This window comes from Taudactylus pleione, unplaced genomic scaffold, assembly GCF_031769625.1.
Source record: "Taudactylus pleione unplaced genomic scaffold, aTauple2 ptg000747l, whole genome shotgun sequence".
NCBI classification, from domain to species: Eukaryota; Metazoa; Chordata; class Amphibia; order Anura; family Myobatrachidae; genus Taudactylus; species Taudactylus pleione.
In genome coordinates this window covers 4,252,390-4,271,601 of record NW_028285149.1, presented here as the reverse complement: position 1 = coordinate 4,271,601, position 19,212 = coordinate 4,252,390, and the positions used below count along the sequence as shown (strand labels likewise).

Sequence of the window (19,212 nt, the reverse complement as noted above, 5' to 3'; positions counted from 1 at the left end):
ATAATTTCTTAGATCATAATTCAGATTTTTCTTCTTTTTCTTGGTTCTTCTTATTCCTTTCTTGAAATATAGAAACAATGCACAAAAAATACAACACCTGGGATTCCCAAGATGTCACCAATCTTGGTACTAATCAGGCCCATATTTACTAAGCTCCCGGTCAATAAGTTGGAGCTTGCATGAATTGGTATAGTTGTATAATATAAATGTCAATCATAGCTGACTATATGTCTAAGAAATGTGAATGTGTTCTAATTCCCTTTTAGGCCATGCCACCTTATGTTTATTGCAGACAACAACATATATTTGCAGCACCAGGTATTCCTAAGAGGTTGCCCTTCTCAATACTGACCTGGCCCAATCATGCTTTGCTTCCAAGATCAGACGAGATTGGGCTCGTACATGATGGTATGGCAGCAAATACAATCTGCAAAAAGGTATATAGTGCCAAATTATTTCTACTAAACCTGATCTTCCCAATAAGTTCATCCCTAGAGGTACTGGTCAGGCCCATCCATGCAATAAGGAGGTATAATAGTAGATGGGAATTGCACATATCACAAAAAGGGAGCAGTTTCGTAATACTCGTTGAAACCTTTGGGTGCCAATGTGTCCAATTCAAACAGCCAGAACATTTCTCTTCTTGATAGTAGATTGCCCAGATCTCCTCCTCTCTCTCCTAAAGTCACATGTTCAATAGCTTTGAAGGTGATATCTTCAACGTTGGAGTTATGTTCTGTTAAAAATCCTAATATTCATTCTCTATTTTAGAAGAAACTGGAGATTATTTCAATATATTATCGTATTGTAAAGATGGGCGGAAGTTATCCCCACCATGTACAACAGAAGGGCGGAAGTGAGGTCAAGATTTATTGCACTCCAAGAAGAAGCGGTGTCATGGTAGAAGAACACTGCGGTCACATGTTCAGTCAGGGCGGAAGTGACGCCTAGCCTAGGACACGGGCAGCCACGACCAGGAATCCAGGAGGAAGCAAGCGTCAATGTCCAACTATGCGGAGGTGATGCGCATCATCACAGAACACGTGGACCATAACGGAGATGACGTGGATCCGAGGACACAGCGCGCCCTAGACAGACAGGATTGTCCACCACGGATGTGATGCGCCAGAGTGAGGGCGGAAGTAATGACAGTAAGGGCAAAGATTTGCCGCGATGACAGAGCACTGAAAACACCTCATAATTACTGTATTTTCATAGGAACTATTGGAACATGATTACCAGGAGCTGATGAACTAATTAAAATAGAAAATCCACTATGTATAGGGGTTCCCTGTTACACAGAAAGTGATGCGGACTCCTGACCTTTTAAACTCCTAGTGGGCTATAAAAAGTGAACTATCACCACTCATACACCATCCCCTTGATGAAGTCATAAGACGAAACGCGTTGGGAGTGTTTGCTGTATACTTCATGAACTTTGGACTATTACATCTCTTTCTTATTCAGATAAGCTGCTATTTTTAATTTGCCATAATTTTTATTCTTAAACCATTTTTTACTGCCTTTTGTTTTATTATTCATGTATTTTAAAGGGATTTTACCAGCCACTTAGGTGGAAATCCTCTTTTTGTTCATAATAAATTGTTATATTTTTATATATAGTTCTTACACTGTTATTTATTGCACTAGCACTTTTTGATTTCACCCGATATTTATTATATGCTTAATAGGATTGCACTATCCATTTGAATAAGTATTGTTTTTTTCTAAAACCTCATACATTATTTTACATTGTGTTGTTGCACTAGTACATGGTATTCACTTGATACAAACAAATTTTTATGTATAAGGTTCTTATCACACTGCAGTTATGTCCATTTTAGACAGTAAACTTGTTGCTCTATTGTCAATTTACACACTGCCCATATATATATACATACATATATACTGTGTATATAAAGTCTCCAGGTCCGGCACTCCAGATAATCAACCAAATCCTGCAGGGGTGCCCTCACATAGGGATAAATAGAAGCATGAAGGTTCAGCACTCCCCTCTCTATAAATCAAGCAGAGACCAAAGGATCAATAGAACGTTTCAGTACTTTTAGTACTATCTTCAACCATATACAGATACAAACAAATGGCTCACCGTAAATACACCGCTCTGCCCAATGTGCTAAACACAAGCCAGTCAGATCACATGACAAGACTGCCAGCGCCTCCTGATGACATCAGCAACTAAGCTCGTCATCACTACAGGACCACATCACCATAGAAACACAAACACAAACAGAGCCAGGACACATTGGTTGATTATCTGGAGTGCCGCACCTGGACACTTTGTATATGGAGGACTTTTTGCCCTTCTGTCAAGGCACCCGCAAGTATTTGTATCTATATATATCTTCTGCCTCTTAAGGTAAAATACATAAGGTAGCTTGCTATGTCATCACAGCGTGAGGAAGCTTCGGTCTTAGGGTCTGATTCAGACCTGTACACTAGGCTGCATTCGCACGGAGCCGACCGATGTTTGCAATCTGCGCATGCGTATAAGATGCAGTACGCGAACTAGTCCATCGCGATCGCACCCTGTGCACAGATGCTCCGCTAGAATGAGTGACAGGATGAGCCGTTTGTGGGTGGTGTCGGCGTGGTCGATGGAAATGGGGGTGTGGTGGTGCGAACACGTGTGTTTGTGCATCTGAACGCCGTTTCTGGGGTGTGCATAATTATGATGCAGCATCAGCGTACACGTCACATGGCTGAATTACACACTGCAGCACTCGCAGCGCTTGCGGTAGGGTATGGTCAGCCACAAGTGCTGCGTATGGGTCTGATGTTACCGATTGTTTCATACACTTCCTGGAGATGATGTATGTTACTAAGGGAAAGTGGGCGTCTTGTGTCAGGCTGGTGGGCATCTAAATACATACCGCGATCGCACGGCAAAACATAGTGGGCATGCTAAGGTCTTGCTAGCAATCGCGGGATTTGCACACTTTGGCAGCTGACGGCTGCGTGCGAACGCATCTAGCGAGCGGGTCTGAATCATGCCCTTAGACCCATCTTCTATTGCAAGACTTCTAAAATCTTGGAGCCCGGATGAAAGTGTAGGAGCCAGATCACTGTTCCCCCCAAAAAATTACAGGAGTGATTGAGCAGCAGAGCTCTGTGTGTTATGCAACTGTTATACACACTATACTAGTCCACAAAATGGTCGCAGTTGAATGGATATAGTAACATGGAGGCCCCATCACTGCTCTGCACAGCTCCCCTGCTCCACCCCCCACCCTCCAGTAATAACGGACCACATTTCATATCAAACAATGGTGCCAGAAAGTACAACAGAACTCCCCTTCCCCTCGTGGTCACACCACTATCCCTCTGAAGCTGCTCCGTAATCCATGGCCACGCATCCTCCTGTATGTCCTGGCTGTCTCCTACTACCGGGAGCTCTATGCAGCCAGAGATAGGCAACACTAGACAGCCGGGACATACAGGAGGATCAGTGTAGACTGAGACAGACAGCATGGGTCAGAGCAGGACAGGAGTAGTCAGCGCAGGATGGGATGGACAGGAGGAGTCAGCGCAGGTCAGGACGGGCAGAGGCACAGCAGTCACCACAGGCAACACTCAGCACATGCACTCCTGTGCATGAAATGAATGCCTCAGTACTACAGAAACAAATCTCTGCGGGGGCTAATGAGGATCTGCTTCCTCCCTCACTGCAAAATCTGGTAGCCAGGCAGCCAAATCTGGTAGCCATGGTGACCTGGCCCCTCAGATTTGTCAAGCCCTGTTCTATTAGATAAATACAATGTGGGCAGATTGAATTGTATTAGTGGTGTAGTGTATTAGCAGTAATGCAGCAGATGGGTGTGTATGTGTTTTTTTTCTATAGTACCCATTGGAAAACAATTAATAATTTCTGTCAAGGTGGTTATCTGGCATTAATGGCCGTTGTTAATTGAACTATTTCTTATCCCAAGAATATTTAAAATTAGCTGATATTTGTACATAATACACGTGCACTATGGGCCTGATTCAGAGCCACAAGCAAAGCCAATGTTCACGTAGTTAGGAAATTTTTTTTGCTAATGCACATGCATAAAAACCACTGAACTCGTGTACGGCGCATGTGTTACACAGTGTGTACGCATAATGACGCTGTTGTGATTGAGACGCACAGTATCAGAAATGTCTTGGAAAAGTGCCGAGTGTTCCTGGGAGGTGGCTAGTAATGTGCCTGGTCTGTATCATGGTGGTCACTAAACTGTTTTCATACACAGTTGCTTCATTATTCACATCATTCACACTTCAACTTACACATATGCTGGTGCCAATCCTCTTAGAAATAGAAAACATGTGGGTGAGGTTTGTATAAATAAAAGACATCCAGGATGGCACTCACAAGCATTGATGTCAGCATTTCTAATATATATATATAGCCTTGAGCTGGTATCTGTCTAGTGCCCCATTGGGTCTTTATTCTCTTAAACATTGTGCCGCCGTGAAGCCAAACAATTAAATTCCCCTGGTGGCCCCTCATACACCAGTCCTCCAATGTTCATAACCATAACAAAATAGAATGAAAGCACATAATTAGCATTTTGTTAATAAACCATAGTTTGTGAGTTTTTATTTACATTTTGTATTCAGTGGTCAATAATATAACAGTCGGTTTAATGCTTTATATAAGCAAAGAGGGTGATAGCCACACCCCATGGCACAGGCCACACCCCCATGTACACACATCAGCTGGTCACACCTCCTGTGGCAGCACACAATAGGCCCTTCATAAAGGTCATCTCCAGGCCCATGTGGACCCTAATCTGGTACTGATTGGTGCTAATGTAAGGGTGTACACGCCCATATGATACTGACCATACCCACACAGCACTGGCCACAGCTCATCTTCTCAGAGGCCCTAGATTTTTTGTCCTGAATGTGCAAAGGCCCAGATATACAGAATGCAAATATCTAGAGCCATGGTAGAGGTCAGCTCACAATAAGTTTCCTGCTCCGTTGCATGTACTTTGGGGCATTATCCACAATTAATTAACAAATTGTCAATTACATTATTGCAATTGTACATTCACTTTGGAACATCTATGTCGGACATTTTTTCCTTGGTGTGACTTTACTAAAACATTGTGTAATTGGGCACTTTTTCATTTAGATATTTCTTCCTTTTTATTTATTTGTTGCAATAATTGTATATAACGCCTGGACTTAAATTTCTGAATTGATCACTTTTGCAATACAGTTGTCTCAACATTAGTTTCACAGGGTACACATTCCTGAAACTGCAATAGTTTTACTCTCACTGTGGGGTAAATTTACTAAGATTCGTGTTGGTCCCGATTTGCATGTTCGGGTGATAATATAACTTTTTTGCAAATCAGGAATTTACTATCATAAATATCGGGTGATTTCTTCATTTTTTCAGGTTGAAATCGGGTGGTTTAATGACGCAAATTTGGCCATTTTGAACAATAGAAATGATATCACCATCGGCACAATTCGGAAATACTGTTCACTTATTTCATGCAAATCATGAATTTACCATTATTCGTTTTGCTAAAGTTGCCCGTTTTACACTCAAATCGGGGACTCAATAGAAGTTTTAAATGAACCACCTCCTGAGCTGCGAGTTGTCATTCAACATACACAATTCAGTGTGATTTGTGTATGTTTCAGAATGGCAAGTCTGTTGTAATGGTTAATTAAAATAAAAAATACGTGAGCCCCCCCCCCAAAAAAAGCTAACCAGCCCCAGACTTGCCAGCCAGTCCTGGTTCCTAAAATTATGGGGAACAAAATGAGTAAGGTTCCACCTAGTCATGGCATCGCAGTAGCTAATTTATACAGGCCCCTGCATGGTGTGCGAATGTAGTGGCACGCCTGCATTTCCCCGACCATCCCCTCATCACCACCCTCAAGCAGTGCTTCCTGTCAATCACTCTGTGAGTGGTCTGTGTAGCCTCTGCGATCGCAGTCCCAATGGCAATAGCTAGTTCACGCGCAAGCAAAAATGCATACACATGCGCAGAACACAGCAATCGGCCAATTGCGTTCATATTAGCAACTGCAATCCTTGCTGAATCAGGCCCTCAGTGTGACTTCAACACTTTCTGCATACACTTTGTGTGACTATGTACAGTTGTGCTTTCTGTGTGTGTTTATACAACAGTGTGCTTTGGGTGCCTTTATACAGATGTGTGCCCTGTGTGTCTTTACACAGTTGTGCACCCTGGGCCCTTAACCTGTAGGAAATGTGTGTACACACCACTGGATGTATAAATAATATAGGGGAATAGTCCAGAGGAACTTAACCAGGTTTTCTGGCTTATTGTATATAACCGTATTCCCTGTAACACTGGATGTCCAGGGCATAAATCTGGGCATAAATCAGAGCTTGTAGCAGAGTGGAGTTAGGCAGCTCACCAGCTGGGCATAAATCAGAGCTTGTAACGGAGTGGAGTTAGGCAGCTCACCAGCTGGGCATAAAGCAGAGCTTGTAACGGAGTGGAGTTAGGCAGCTCATCAGCTGGGCATAAATCAGAGCTTGTAACGGAATGGAGTTAGGCAGCTCACCAGCTGGGCATAAATCAGAGCTTGTAACGGAGTGGAGTTAGGCAGCTCACCAGCTGGGCATAAATCAGAGCTTGTAACGGAGTGGAGTTAGGCAGCTCACCAGCTGGGCATAAAGCAGAACTTGTAATGGAGTGGGGTTAGGCAGCTCACCAGCTGGGCATAAAGCAGAGCTTGTAGCGAAGTGGAGTTAGGAAGCTCACCAGCTGGGCATAAATCAGAGCTTGTAACGGAGTGGAGTTAGGTAACTCAACAGCTGGGCATAAATCAGAGCTTGTAACAGAGTGGAGTTAGGCAGCTCACCAGCTGGGCATAAAGCAGAGCTTGTAACGGAGTGGAGTTAGGCAGCTCACCAGCCAGGCATAAAGCAGAGCTTGTAACAGAGTGGAGTTAGGCAGCTCATCAGCTGGGCATAAATCAGAGCTTGTAGCGGAGTGGAGTTAGGCAGCTCACCAGCTGGGTATAAAGCAGAGCTTGTAGCGGAGTGGAGTTAGGCAGCTCACCAGCTGGGCATAAAGCAGAGCTTGTAACGGAGTGGAGTTATTCAGCTCACCAGTTGGGCATAAATCAGAGCTTGTAAACTGAGTGGAGTTAGGCAGCTCACCAGCTGGGCATAAAGCAGAACTTGTAACGGAGTGGAGTTAGGCAGCTCACCAGCTGGGCATAAAGCAGAGCTTGTAACAGAGTGGAGTTAGGCAACTCATCAGCTGGGCATAAATCAGAGCTTGTAACGGAGTGCAGTTAGGCAGCTCACCATCTGGGCATAAATCAGAGCTTGTAACAGAGTGGAGTTAGGCAGCTCACCAGCTGGGCATAAAGCAGAGCTTGTAACGAAGTGGAGTTAGGCAGCTCACTAGCTGGGCATAAATCAGAGCTTGTAGCGGAGTGGAGTTAGGCAGCTCATCAGATGGGTATAAAGCAGAGCTTGTAACGGAGTGGAGTTAGGCAGCTCACCAGCTGGACATAAATCAGAGCATGTAACAGAGTGGAGCTAGGCAGCTCACCAGCTGGGTATAAAGCAGAGCTTGTAGCGGAGTGGAGTTAGGCAGCTCACCAGCTGGGCATAAATCAGAGCTTGTAATGGAGTGGAGTTAGGCAGCTCACCAGCTGGGCATAAAGCAGAGCTTGTAACGGAGTGGAGATAGGCAACTCACCAGCTGGGCATAAATCAGAGCTTGTAATGGAGTGGAGTTAGGCAGCTCACCAGCTGGGCTTAAATCAGAGCTTGTAACGGAGTGGAGTTAGGCAGCTCACCAGCTGGGCATAAAGCAGAGCTTGTAACGGAATGGAGTTAGGCAGCTCATCAGCTGGGCATAAATCAGAGCTTGTAACGGAGTGGAGTTAGGCAGCTCACCAGCTGGGCATAAAGCAGAGCTTGTAACGGAGTGGAGTTATTCAGCTCACCAGTTGGGCATAAATCAGAGCTTGTAAACGGAGTGGAGTTAGGCAGCTCACCAGCTGGGCATAAAGCAGAACTTGTAACGGAGTGGAGTTAGGCAGCTCACCAGCTGGGCATAAAGCAGAGCTTGTAACGGAGTGGAGTTAGGCAGCTCATCAGCTGGGCATAAATCAGAGCTTGTAACGGAGTGCAGTTAGGCAGCTCACCATCTGGGCATAAATCAGAGCTTGTAACGGAGTGGAGTTAGGCAGCTCACCAGCTGGGCATAAAGCAGAGCTTGTAACGGAGTGGAGTTAGGCAGCTCATCAGCTGGGCATAAATCAGAGCTTGTAACGGAGTGCAGTTAGGCAGCTCACCAGCTGGGCATAAAGCAGAGCTTGTAACGGAGTGGAGTTAGGCAGCTCACCAGCTGGGCATAAAGCAGAGCTTGTAACAGAGTGGAGTTAGGCAGCTCATCAGCTGGGCATAAATCAGAGCTTGTAACGGAGTGGAGTTAGGCAGCTCACCAGCTGGGCATAAATCTGAGCTTGTAACGGAGTGGAGTTAGGCAGCTCACCAGCTGGGCATAAATCAGAGCTTGTAACGGAGTGGAGTTAGGCAGCTCACCAGCTGGGCATAAATCAGAGCTTGTAATGGAGTGGAGTTAGGCAGCTCACCAGCTGGGCATAAAGCAGAACTTGTAATGGAGTGGAGTTAGGCAGCTCACCAGCTGGGCATAAAGTAGAACTTGTAATGGAGTGGAGTTAGGCAGCTCACCAGCTGGGCATAAAGCAGAGCTTGTAACGGAGTGGATTTAGGCAGCTCACCAGCTGGGCATAAATCAGAGCTTGAGTGGAGTTAGGCAGCTCACCAGCTGGGCATAAAGCAGAGCTTGTAACGGAGTGGAGTTAGGCAACTCACCAGCTGGGCATAAATCAGAGCTTGTAGCTGAGTGGAGTTAGGCAGCTCATCAGATGGGTATAAAGCAGAGCTTGTAACGGAGTGGAGTTAGGCAGCTCACCTGCTGGGCATAAATCAGAGCTTGTAATGGAGTGGAGCTAGGCAGCTCACCAGCTGGGCATAAATCAGAGCTTGTAACGGAGTGGATTTAGGCAGCTCATCAACTGGTGGATGTCTCAGGTATTGCTGTTTCGGTGCCAGTGCTGAAACAGAGGTTATATGTGGTTACTTATCTCAGTTTTATTAGCTAAGGGGAGGACAGCTGTCCTCCACTGTATGCTCATGCAGAGTGAACAAGATAGCAAAGTGCATGCACAGTTAAGTTAACAGCAGACATCTTGGTAAGGGAACTGAAGTATCCCTTGAGGAGCCATATTGTTGGAGATTGCACAGTAGCGCCCTCCATATCTAACAGATTAGATGCCTGGGATTAGGTGTTCGGAGTTTTAGGTGCCAGGGTCCATAACCTGTTGATATGTGTGTACTATTTGGTAGTGTACATATAACACACCTGTGAGGTTCTGGTTTTGTTGTGGGCCCGGGGTGGTAATAGGAGCAGACACTGAAGCAGATTTAAAAATAAATGTGGAGTTTTTAATGAGTGGCTTAACAGACATGAATGTGGCAAAACAAAAAGTCAGTGTATAGCACTAAATTGCACTTGGGAACTGTAGTGAGGCAATGGGAAAAAGTCCAGGTAGTGATAACAGAAGGCAGTCCAGTATTCCAGGTTTTGTGAGGCTGAAAGGAATTCCAGTATTCTAGGTTGTGTGAGGCTGAAAGGAATTGCAGGCTGAAAGAATAATGTCCAGAGGAAGTGCAAGTGGAGGCAAGGTGCAGGGTAACAGCTGACACAGGTACTCAGGCAATGGGAGAGGCAATAGGAGGAGGCAGTGGGAGAAGGCAGTGGGAGTCCAGCAGGGTAAGGAGCAGATTAGGTGAAGCAGGCTTAGGCAGAGATCCAACAGGCAGGCGGACAAGCTCAGGAACTCTCTCTCAGCTTGCACTTAGAAACACATTGCACTGGCAATGCAAGGGAGCTCTGAACTTCCTTTTATACCCAGCGGCCAGCCGTGAGTTGTCAGAGAATGAGCATGTGACACGATAGGATTGGGAAACTAGGTCACATGGCCGAAAGCAAGATGGCGGCACCCATACCAGAGCGGAACGGAAGCACCGCCAGGCCTAACCAGCACAGAGTGACAATATGCCCATGCAGGACCGTGCACAGCCAATGCTCCCTGCCAGGCACCAGCACCACCACCAGACGCCCCCTGCCATAACCTCCGCACAGGTAACACCCGCTGACCACCATGCCGAGAAACCCTGGTCGTGACAACACCAGCGGATCCACTGATTGCACTAAGCAACTCATGACTTAACTAAGACTTTGGCTTATTGTATAGTCATATGTTTGTACAGCCATACTCACAGTTAAATACAGTTAGAGTTCTGTATGGAGTATATCTTGAGTGTCACATACAGATCACCAGGCTGTACGGAGTGGATCTTGAGTGTCACATACAGATCACCAGGCTGTATGGAGTGGATCTTGAGTGTCACATACAAATCACAAGGCTGTATGGAGTGGATATTGAGTGTCACATACAAATCAACAGGCGTTATGGAGTGGATCTTGAGTGTCACATACAGATCACCAGGCTGTATGGAGTGGATCTTGAGTGTCACATACAGATCACGAGGCTGTATGGAGTGGATCTTTAGTGTCACATACAGATCACCAGGCTGTATGGAGTGGATCTTGAGTGTCACATACAGATCACCATGTGGTATGGAGTGGATCTTGACTGTCACATACAGATCAGCAGGCGTTATGGAGTGGATCTTGAGTGTCACATACAGATCAGCAGGCTGTATGGAGTGGATCTTAAGTGTCACATACAGATCACCAGGCTGTATGGAGTGGATCTTTAATGTTACATACAGATCACCAGACTGTATGGAGTGGATCTTGAGTGTCACATACAGATCACCAGGCCTTATGGAGTGGATCTTGAGTGTCACATACAAATCACCAGGCGGTATGGAGTGGATCTTGAGTGTCACATACAGATCACCAGGCTGTATGGAGTGGATCATTAGTGTCACATAAAGATCACCAGGCTGTATGGAGTGGATCTTGACTGTCACATACAGATCACCAGGCTGTATGGAGTGGATCTTTAGTGTCACATACAGATCACCAGTCTGTATGGAGTGGATCTTGAGTGTCACATACAGATCACCAGGCTGTATGGAGTGGATCTTGAGTGTCACATACAGATCACCAGGCTGTATGGAGTGGATCTTGAGTGTCACATACAGATCACCAGGCTGTATGGAGTGGATCTTGAGTGTCACATACAGATCACCAGGCGGTATGGAGTGGATCTTGAGTGTCACATACAGATCACCAGGCGTTATGGAGTGGATCTTGAGTGTCACATACAGATCACCAGGCTGTATGGAGTGGATCTTTAGTGTCACATACAGATCACCAGGCTGTATGGAGTGGATCTTTAGTGTTACATACAGATCACCAGGCTGTATGGAGTGGATCTTGAGTGTCACATACAGATCACCAGGTTGTATGGAGTGGATCTTGAGTGTCACATACAGATCACCAGGCTGTATGGAGTGGATCTTTAGTGTTACATACAGATCACCAGGCTGAATGGAGTGGATCTTTAGTGTCACATAAAGATCACCAGGCTGTATGGAGTGGATCTTTAGTGTCACATACATATCACCAGGCTGTATGGAGTGGATCTTTAGTGTCACATACAGATCACCAGACTGTATGGAGTGGATCTTGAGTGTCACATACAGATCACCAGGCTGTATGGAGTGGATCTTGAGTATCACATACAGATCACCAGGCTGTATGGAGTGGATCTTTAGTGTCACATACAGATCACCAGGCTGTATGGAGTGGATCTTGAGTGTCACATACAGATCACCAGGCGGTATGGAGTGGATCTTGAGTGTCACATACAGATCACCAGGCTGTATGGAGTGGATCTTTAGTGTCACATACAGATCACCAGGCTGTATGGAGTGGATCTTTAGTGTTACATACAGATCACCAGGCTGTATGGAGTGGATCTTGAGTGTCACATACAGATCACCAGGTTGTATGGAGTGGATCTTTAGTGTCACATACAGATCACCAGACTGTATGGAGTGGATCTTTAGTGTCACATACAGATCACCAGGCTGTATGGAGTGGATCTTTAGTGTTACATACAGATCACCAGGCTGTATGGAGTGGATCTTGAGTGTCACATACAGATCACCAGACTGTATGGAGTGGATCTTGAGTGTCACATACAGATCACCAGGCTGTATGGAGTGGATCTTTAGTGTCAAATACAGATCACCAGGCTGTATGGAGTGGATCTTTAGTGTCACAAACAGATCACCAGGCTGTATGGAGTGGATCTTTAGTGTTACATACAGATCACCAGGCTGTATGGAGTGGATCTTTAGTGTTACATACAGATCACCAGGCTGTATGGAGTGGATCTTTAGTGTCACATAAAGATCACCAGGCTGTATGGAGTGGATCTTTAGTGTCACATACAGATCACCAGGCTGTATGGAGTGGATCTTTAGTGTCACATACAGATCACCAGACTGTATGGAGTGGATCTTGAGTGTCACATACAGATCACCAGGCTGTATGGAGTGGATCTTTAGTGTCAAATACAGATCACCAGGCTGTATGGAGTGGATCTTTAGTGTCACAAACAGATCACCAGGCTGTATGGAGTGGATCTTTAGTGTTACATACAGATCACCAGACTGTATGGAGTGGATCTTGAGTGTCACATACAGATCACCAGGCTGTATGGAGTGGATCTTTAGTGTCACATACAAATCACCAGGCGGTATGGAGTGGATCTTTAGTGTCACATACAGATCACCAGGCGGTATGGAGTGGATCTTGAGTGTCACATACAGATCACCAGGCGGTATGGAGTGGATCTTGAGTGTCACATACAAATCACCAGGCTGTATGGAGTGGATCTTTATTGTCACATACAGATCACTAGGCTGTATGGAGTGGATCTTTAGTGTCACATACAGATCACCAGTCTGTATGGAGTGGATCTTGAGTGTCACATACAGATCACCAGGCGGTATGGAGTGGATCTTGAGTGTCACATACAGATCACCATGTGGTATGGAGTGGATCTTGACTGTCACATACAGATCACCAGGCGTTATGGAGTGGATCTTGAGTGTCACATACAGATCACCAGGCTGTATGGAGTGGATCTTTAGTGTCACATACAGATCACCAGGCTGTATGGAGTGGATCTTTAGTGTCACATACAAATCACCAGGCGGTATGGAGTGGATCTTGAGTGTCACATACAAATCACCAGGCTGTATGGAGTGGATCTTGAGTGTCACATACTGATCACCATGTGGTATGGAGCGGATCTTTAGTGTCACATACAGATCACCAGGCTGTATGGAGTGGATCTTGAGTGTCACATACAGATCACCAGTCTGTATGGAGTGGATCTTGAGTGTCACATACAGATCACCAGGCTGTATGGAGTGGATCTTGAGTGTCACATACAGATCACCAGGCTGTATGGAGTGGATCTTTAGTGTCAAATACAGATCACCAGGCTGTATGGAGTGGATCTTGAGTGTCACATACAGATCACCAGGCGGTATGGAGTGGATCTTGAGTGTCACATACAGATCACCAGGCAGTGATTGTATGTGGGTAGTGGTGTAAGAATAAACAGTGGTTGTGCCCTTTTGGTGCTTCTAGAAGCATAAATCCAGGGCCTCTCTGGAATCATACTTCTATATTCCACTTAGGTGTTTTTACACAGTGACAAGATAGCGCCATGCATGCGCAGAAGACCGAGCGGCACTCATCTTGGTAAAGGGAATCTTCCCTGAAGGAACAACACATTCCTTACTTCAATGCTAATGGCTCTGCTTCTTCTTGGTCCATGTGGCCTGTCCTCTAATGGTGACATCATGAAATTATGTTTGGTTGCAGAGCTGGCACATGTTAGATCATAGCCCTGCTACAGCCCTGTCCATTTGCCCCAACCTTATTACGGTCTTGTGTATAGCCACTAGTTTCATCCAAATGCATGTACACCTGGTATCAGGACCTTGCAAACAGATTGAAAGCAGCTATTGCAGTAATGGACGTCTTTACCAAATATTAAGATGAATTTTCAAACAGTTTGAATATTATATTTGTATATACATTTGGTAATGTTTTGAAAATTATTTAGCTTCAGAATCTGAATTTTCTGCATGTGTCAACAGTTAAAGGAGTGAATTTGAATAGTAGTGTGTTATTAGAGGGTCAACTGGATATTCCACGATTAATAAATATAAAACAATCATGACACACTTTGGCAATACTGGATTATAGATGGAACATATGGGGTGGAGGCCCCCACAGGGCTGAGACTCAATGGTTCTGTATCATGACTGCACAGTCTCCATTCACCAGTGCTATCTGTTCCGCAGCTCCCGGCGCTGCCAGTGCTACCTGTTCCGCAGCTCCCGGCGGCACCAGTGCTACCTGTTCCGCAGCTCCCGGTGGCGCCAGTGCTACCTGTTCCGCAGCTCCCGGCGGCGCCAGTGCTACCTGTTCCGCAGCTCCCGGCGGCGCCAGTGCTACCTGTTCCGCAGCTCCCGGCGGCGCCAGTGATACCTGTTCCGCAGCTCCCGGCGGCGCCAGTGCTACCTGTTCCGCAGCTCCCGGCGGTGCCAGTGCTACCTGTTCCGCAGCTCCCGGCGGTGGAGTTATAGTAGGAGTATTGAGGAGCACTGCAATCCAGAGACAGAGGTAAGTACATCACTGGCACTTCAGCTGCTGGGCCACTATATAGTTATATGGCTAATGGTGATGACAATGGGGGCAATTATGTGTACACTATAGAAACATAGAGACAGTGAGGGGGCACAGTGCATCATTTTGTACCTTTTACTGGTGGGGGCTCCTACAAGCCAATTACCCATGAATAAAGTGAGTGCCTGAACATTTAAGTAGTGTGTGGAAGCTACTAAAAGTATTGTATCAAATTTAGGTGACTATCAACAAATGTTTTCTGCAGGGCCAGGACTACCATTAGACAGCTGCCTAGGGCGGTGCACAGAAACTGCTAGCATAATAATAAGGATGTCTCTAAAAGAGACATCTTCTTTATTTTACTGAGTGCATGGTTTGCATAAACCGCAGACGCTTGCCCCTGCACTTATTAGCTGCTGTCTGGCTGAGACTTCAGACTTGTCACAGTCTTACATGTCTGGTGCAGTTCAGCCAGCAGCAGTGCCCAATGCCTGCCCAATTCCCTCTCTGCATGGTGGATGTTCCCTCCCTTAGAAACAGCCACCAAACTACTAAAGTCTTTATATAACTTCTCCCACCCCTCCCGAGGCTTCGCCCCACCTCACCAAGGCCGTGCCCCTTCCGACTCCTCCGGTCCTGACTGTGCATATCCTCCCCTGCAGCTCTGTTGGGAGGTTACAGAATCTCCTTCAAGCAGAGGCAAGAATCTGTGGGTGTTTTTAGTGTTATATGGGGTTTGGGGTACATATTAAAATGATCTGGGGCTGTATTCATATAATCTGGGAGTTGGGCCTTGTAGTAATAATATGGTGTAGTACGCTTATGGGGCAGACTTGCCTACCTTTAGGCTGTCCCTTCCGGGAGGGGACAGCCTGGACCACGCTCTTTACACATCAGGTGGGCGGAGCGGGGGGCGTGGCGGCTCAAAACGTCATCGTGGCCCCGCCCCCCGCTGTGCAGAGCCCGTAATACAGACACTGTACTGTGGGGGGCGGGGCTTCGATGACGCGTTTTAACGCGAATCGCGTCATCTAATCCCCCGGGCTGCATACTATGTGGCCGCCAACGGGGGGGTGCGGGATGGCTGCGGCTGGTTCCGGGAGACTTGCCTGCCTTCCCGGGAGGTCGGGAGCGGCACCCGATTTTCGGGAGGCTCCCGACCAAATCGGGAGGGTAGGCAAGTATGTTATGGGGTTGTGTACTAATGTTGCATTTTGGTATATTGTAGTTCTTTGTGAGTGGTGTAAAGTTATGTGTGTGTTTGGAGGGGTATATACATACAGTGCACTTGAGACATATATCTATAATAGGTGGAGGGTGTGCTGGGTCCAGGGGGGCCCACACTGAACAGCCTGCACCCGTGTTCTATCATATATACAGTATATAAGCCCCTGACCATGCTTCCAGTGCAAAAAGCCGCATGACCTGGCAATACTGGGTCATACATGCGTGGAATGGCTATGACTGATCACTGATGTGGTAAATCTCATTTTCCCCCATCTAGAAATCTTGCAGCAGTGGTGTCTGAACAGTGTTTTGCATCAAACATATGGCTCGCCAGCCAGCAGCAGGGAAGAATTATTATTTTCGTATTCCAAAAATCACATGTGAGGAGCTAGGAAGTGGTTATTTGGGGTAGGTAGGGAGATAACTTAAAACTTTGCCTAGGGAAACTAGAAACCTTTGCACGACCCTGGTTATCTGAGGACTGTACCAATACTTTTTTTCATTTGAAAAAAAAATGCAGTTTGGGCCTTCATATCACTGGAATCCGATGATAACTGTATTTCACCTCTGTACCTAGTATAAACAAATGTTGTGTTATAACCCTACGTGAGATATAACTCGTACATTTACAAGCTGCAAAGCAAAGTGCTTGTGCAGCAAATTCCATCTCATTAAACATAACACTTAACATTTTATTACTGATTTGGGAAACACCTTCCAAAACTAAGCAATGGAATATTTGAAAATAAGTTTTGATTGTGCAAATTAATTTACTCCAGAAGAACTGTGAAGATTTGGAGAGCTAAATATAACCACCACAGTAAACCTTTTATATTTAACATGGCCTGTAGGATAATGCTTATACAAATATACTGTAAATATATATATGTGGCACCCCACTAAGACCCTGTGTACATACCCACACTGGTGTGCCCATACATAAATGTTAAGTAAAAATCTGCTTCCTGCCATTGTCTAATATAGCCCATTATATAACTGTTTTCAATGGGGTTCAGGGACTGTTTGCACTGGCCCCCCCAGCGGCGGAGGACATTAGGGGACCAGTGAGTACTGGGGCAGGCTCGAGGATTGATCTTGAAAAAATCGCAGTTGGTGGCTGCGCTGAGGTGAGGTAACTGCCAGTGGGAGCAAAGCTGCACGGCGTGTGTGTGTTTTACCCAATTCCCAGCGGCTCTTCCCGGTGACTGATAGCCGTGAGCGGCTAGACGGACAGAGAAACAGTGACACAGCAACTCACTTATGGAAGTCCGGACCTGCTGACAGGAGCAAGGTCTGTATAACACCTGAAACCACAGCCTCACACGCTATCCCCACTGCTCAGCCATCAGTCCTGACAGGACTGTGTGACAGGTGCCAGTCAGCATAAATTCTCCTCATATATCTCCATCCTTCCCCCTTCCAAGGTAGCTGCAGAACTGCATATAATACATTACAGTGAGGGACTGGTCATTGAGTGACTCCTCCAACTGGGTAGGCCCCACAGCTTTATACTCCTGCTATATTCACATGGACAGCCCAGTGTGAAATAGCCTCTGCATGTGCCAGTCACATAACAACTATTCAACCTTCTCTACAACCTTGTGGGCAGGAAAAGTTCAGGCAGGAAAAAAGTAGACTAAAATTGTGCATCAAATTGCATTAATAACAATTGCTGTAAAAGAACAGTCATCTGTCAATTAAACTAACCCGGGCAACGGAAAGTGCACCAACTCTACAGAGAGCGCTGAACTTTAGTACTAACAGTAGTTGAAATGCATGCAGTAACTTTACTTAGGTAAATAAGCAAATTAAGTTCAGAATATACTTAAAGGATACATTGTTGTTTTATTCTTATTTGTATTGAGGTATGACAGGTAACACCATATTTAATGTAAATTGTTGCATATTAATCTGCTCCAATATGCACATTTATTGCAATACCCTTTTAGTATCTGCAGTCTCTCCAGTTTGCTGTTTTGTCCAGGTACAAAGAGTGTACAGTCATTCCAGTGTTCCAGTACAATAAAATATCTATTTTGCTGGAAGAGTAATTTATTATTATTATCATTTATTTATATGGCGTCACAAGTGTTCCGCAGCGCCTAACAAAGTACAATAAAACTGCTAGCATTATAGATTGATGTGCACTATTTCTTTTGTAATAAACTAAAACATTCATTTGAAGCGAAATGAGTGACTTCTATGTCTGTACACCCCTCCTTACCTCTCTGAGCAACCAAGAGAAAGCGATAAATCTGTCCTAATCTGGTAAGATTGGAACACATACCACCACACTTGTACAACACCTGTAGGGGTTATATATATATGTGTGTGTGTCTGTGTGTATGTACATGGGGCCCCTCTTGCCAGAGCATTATACAGCCCAAAACTGGTCACCCCAGACCTGGGATTCCTCAGAAAGTGGGGACCCTCCAAAAAAGAGGTCCCCTCTCATGATACTCCAGGGCTTGGGTGAAGCATGAGACTATTCCTTGCACCCCTTGTAGATGAGGGTGTAGGCTTAATGGGTATTACATAGGAACCAGTTCCCCTTAGCTATATTGTGCACAGATAATTGCACCACACCCAGGCGTACCAAAGCAGGGAAAAGAGGAGAGGGCAAGAAGCAAAAAAAAACAACTTTCTTTTCTTTTTTTTAACTGAAACGCACTTGGCTTTTCACCATTAACCCTTTCTCTGCTGTTACAAATTCACAAACAGATTCTTTTGTGCTGTAACATAGACAGCTAGTCGACCTGGCGAAGTCAACAAAAAACTGGTTAAAACCTGACAGAAATCTACCAGTCAGAATCTTCAAAGTTCTCGCAATCCAACATTTCATGTGGAACTTAAACTGGGAGCTGTAAAGATGGGTTCTACAGAGCGATCTGCAGTCATTTGAAAAGTTTGCAATCTTCAGGCCAAAACCAGCACAAGATGTTGAGACAGAGCACAGGGTGACCACAGAAGGGTGCTTTGAGTGTGGCGATCCAGGGCACTTGCAGAAGAATTGTAAAAATCGCTAGGAATTCATGGATTGTTTGATGAGGTGACTAGGCCCCGCGTTCCCTGTTTGTCTGACCATGTCCTCAACCATGGATGTTCCGGGTGCTGGTCCTGATGCAGCAAAAGGCATTGTTGGTGTTAATGGATTCAGGCAGGGAAGTCACCTTGGTGTCCAGCACTCTTGTTCCAGAAGGCAAGATGGTCTGGCAACTGCCAGTAAAAGTACTATGCATCTATGGGGAATATG

The 19,212-nt window shown here is 45.6% G+C and overlaps 1 pseudogene; it reads right to left on the bottom strand.

The window, feature by feature from the left end:
* Positions 1-303: 303 nt before the first annotated feature.
* Positions 304-422, bottom strand: LOC148477109 (5S ribosomal RNA; annotated as a pseudogene).
* Between the last annotated feature and the right edge of the window lie 18,790 nt (positions 423-19,212).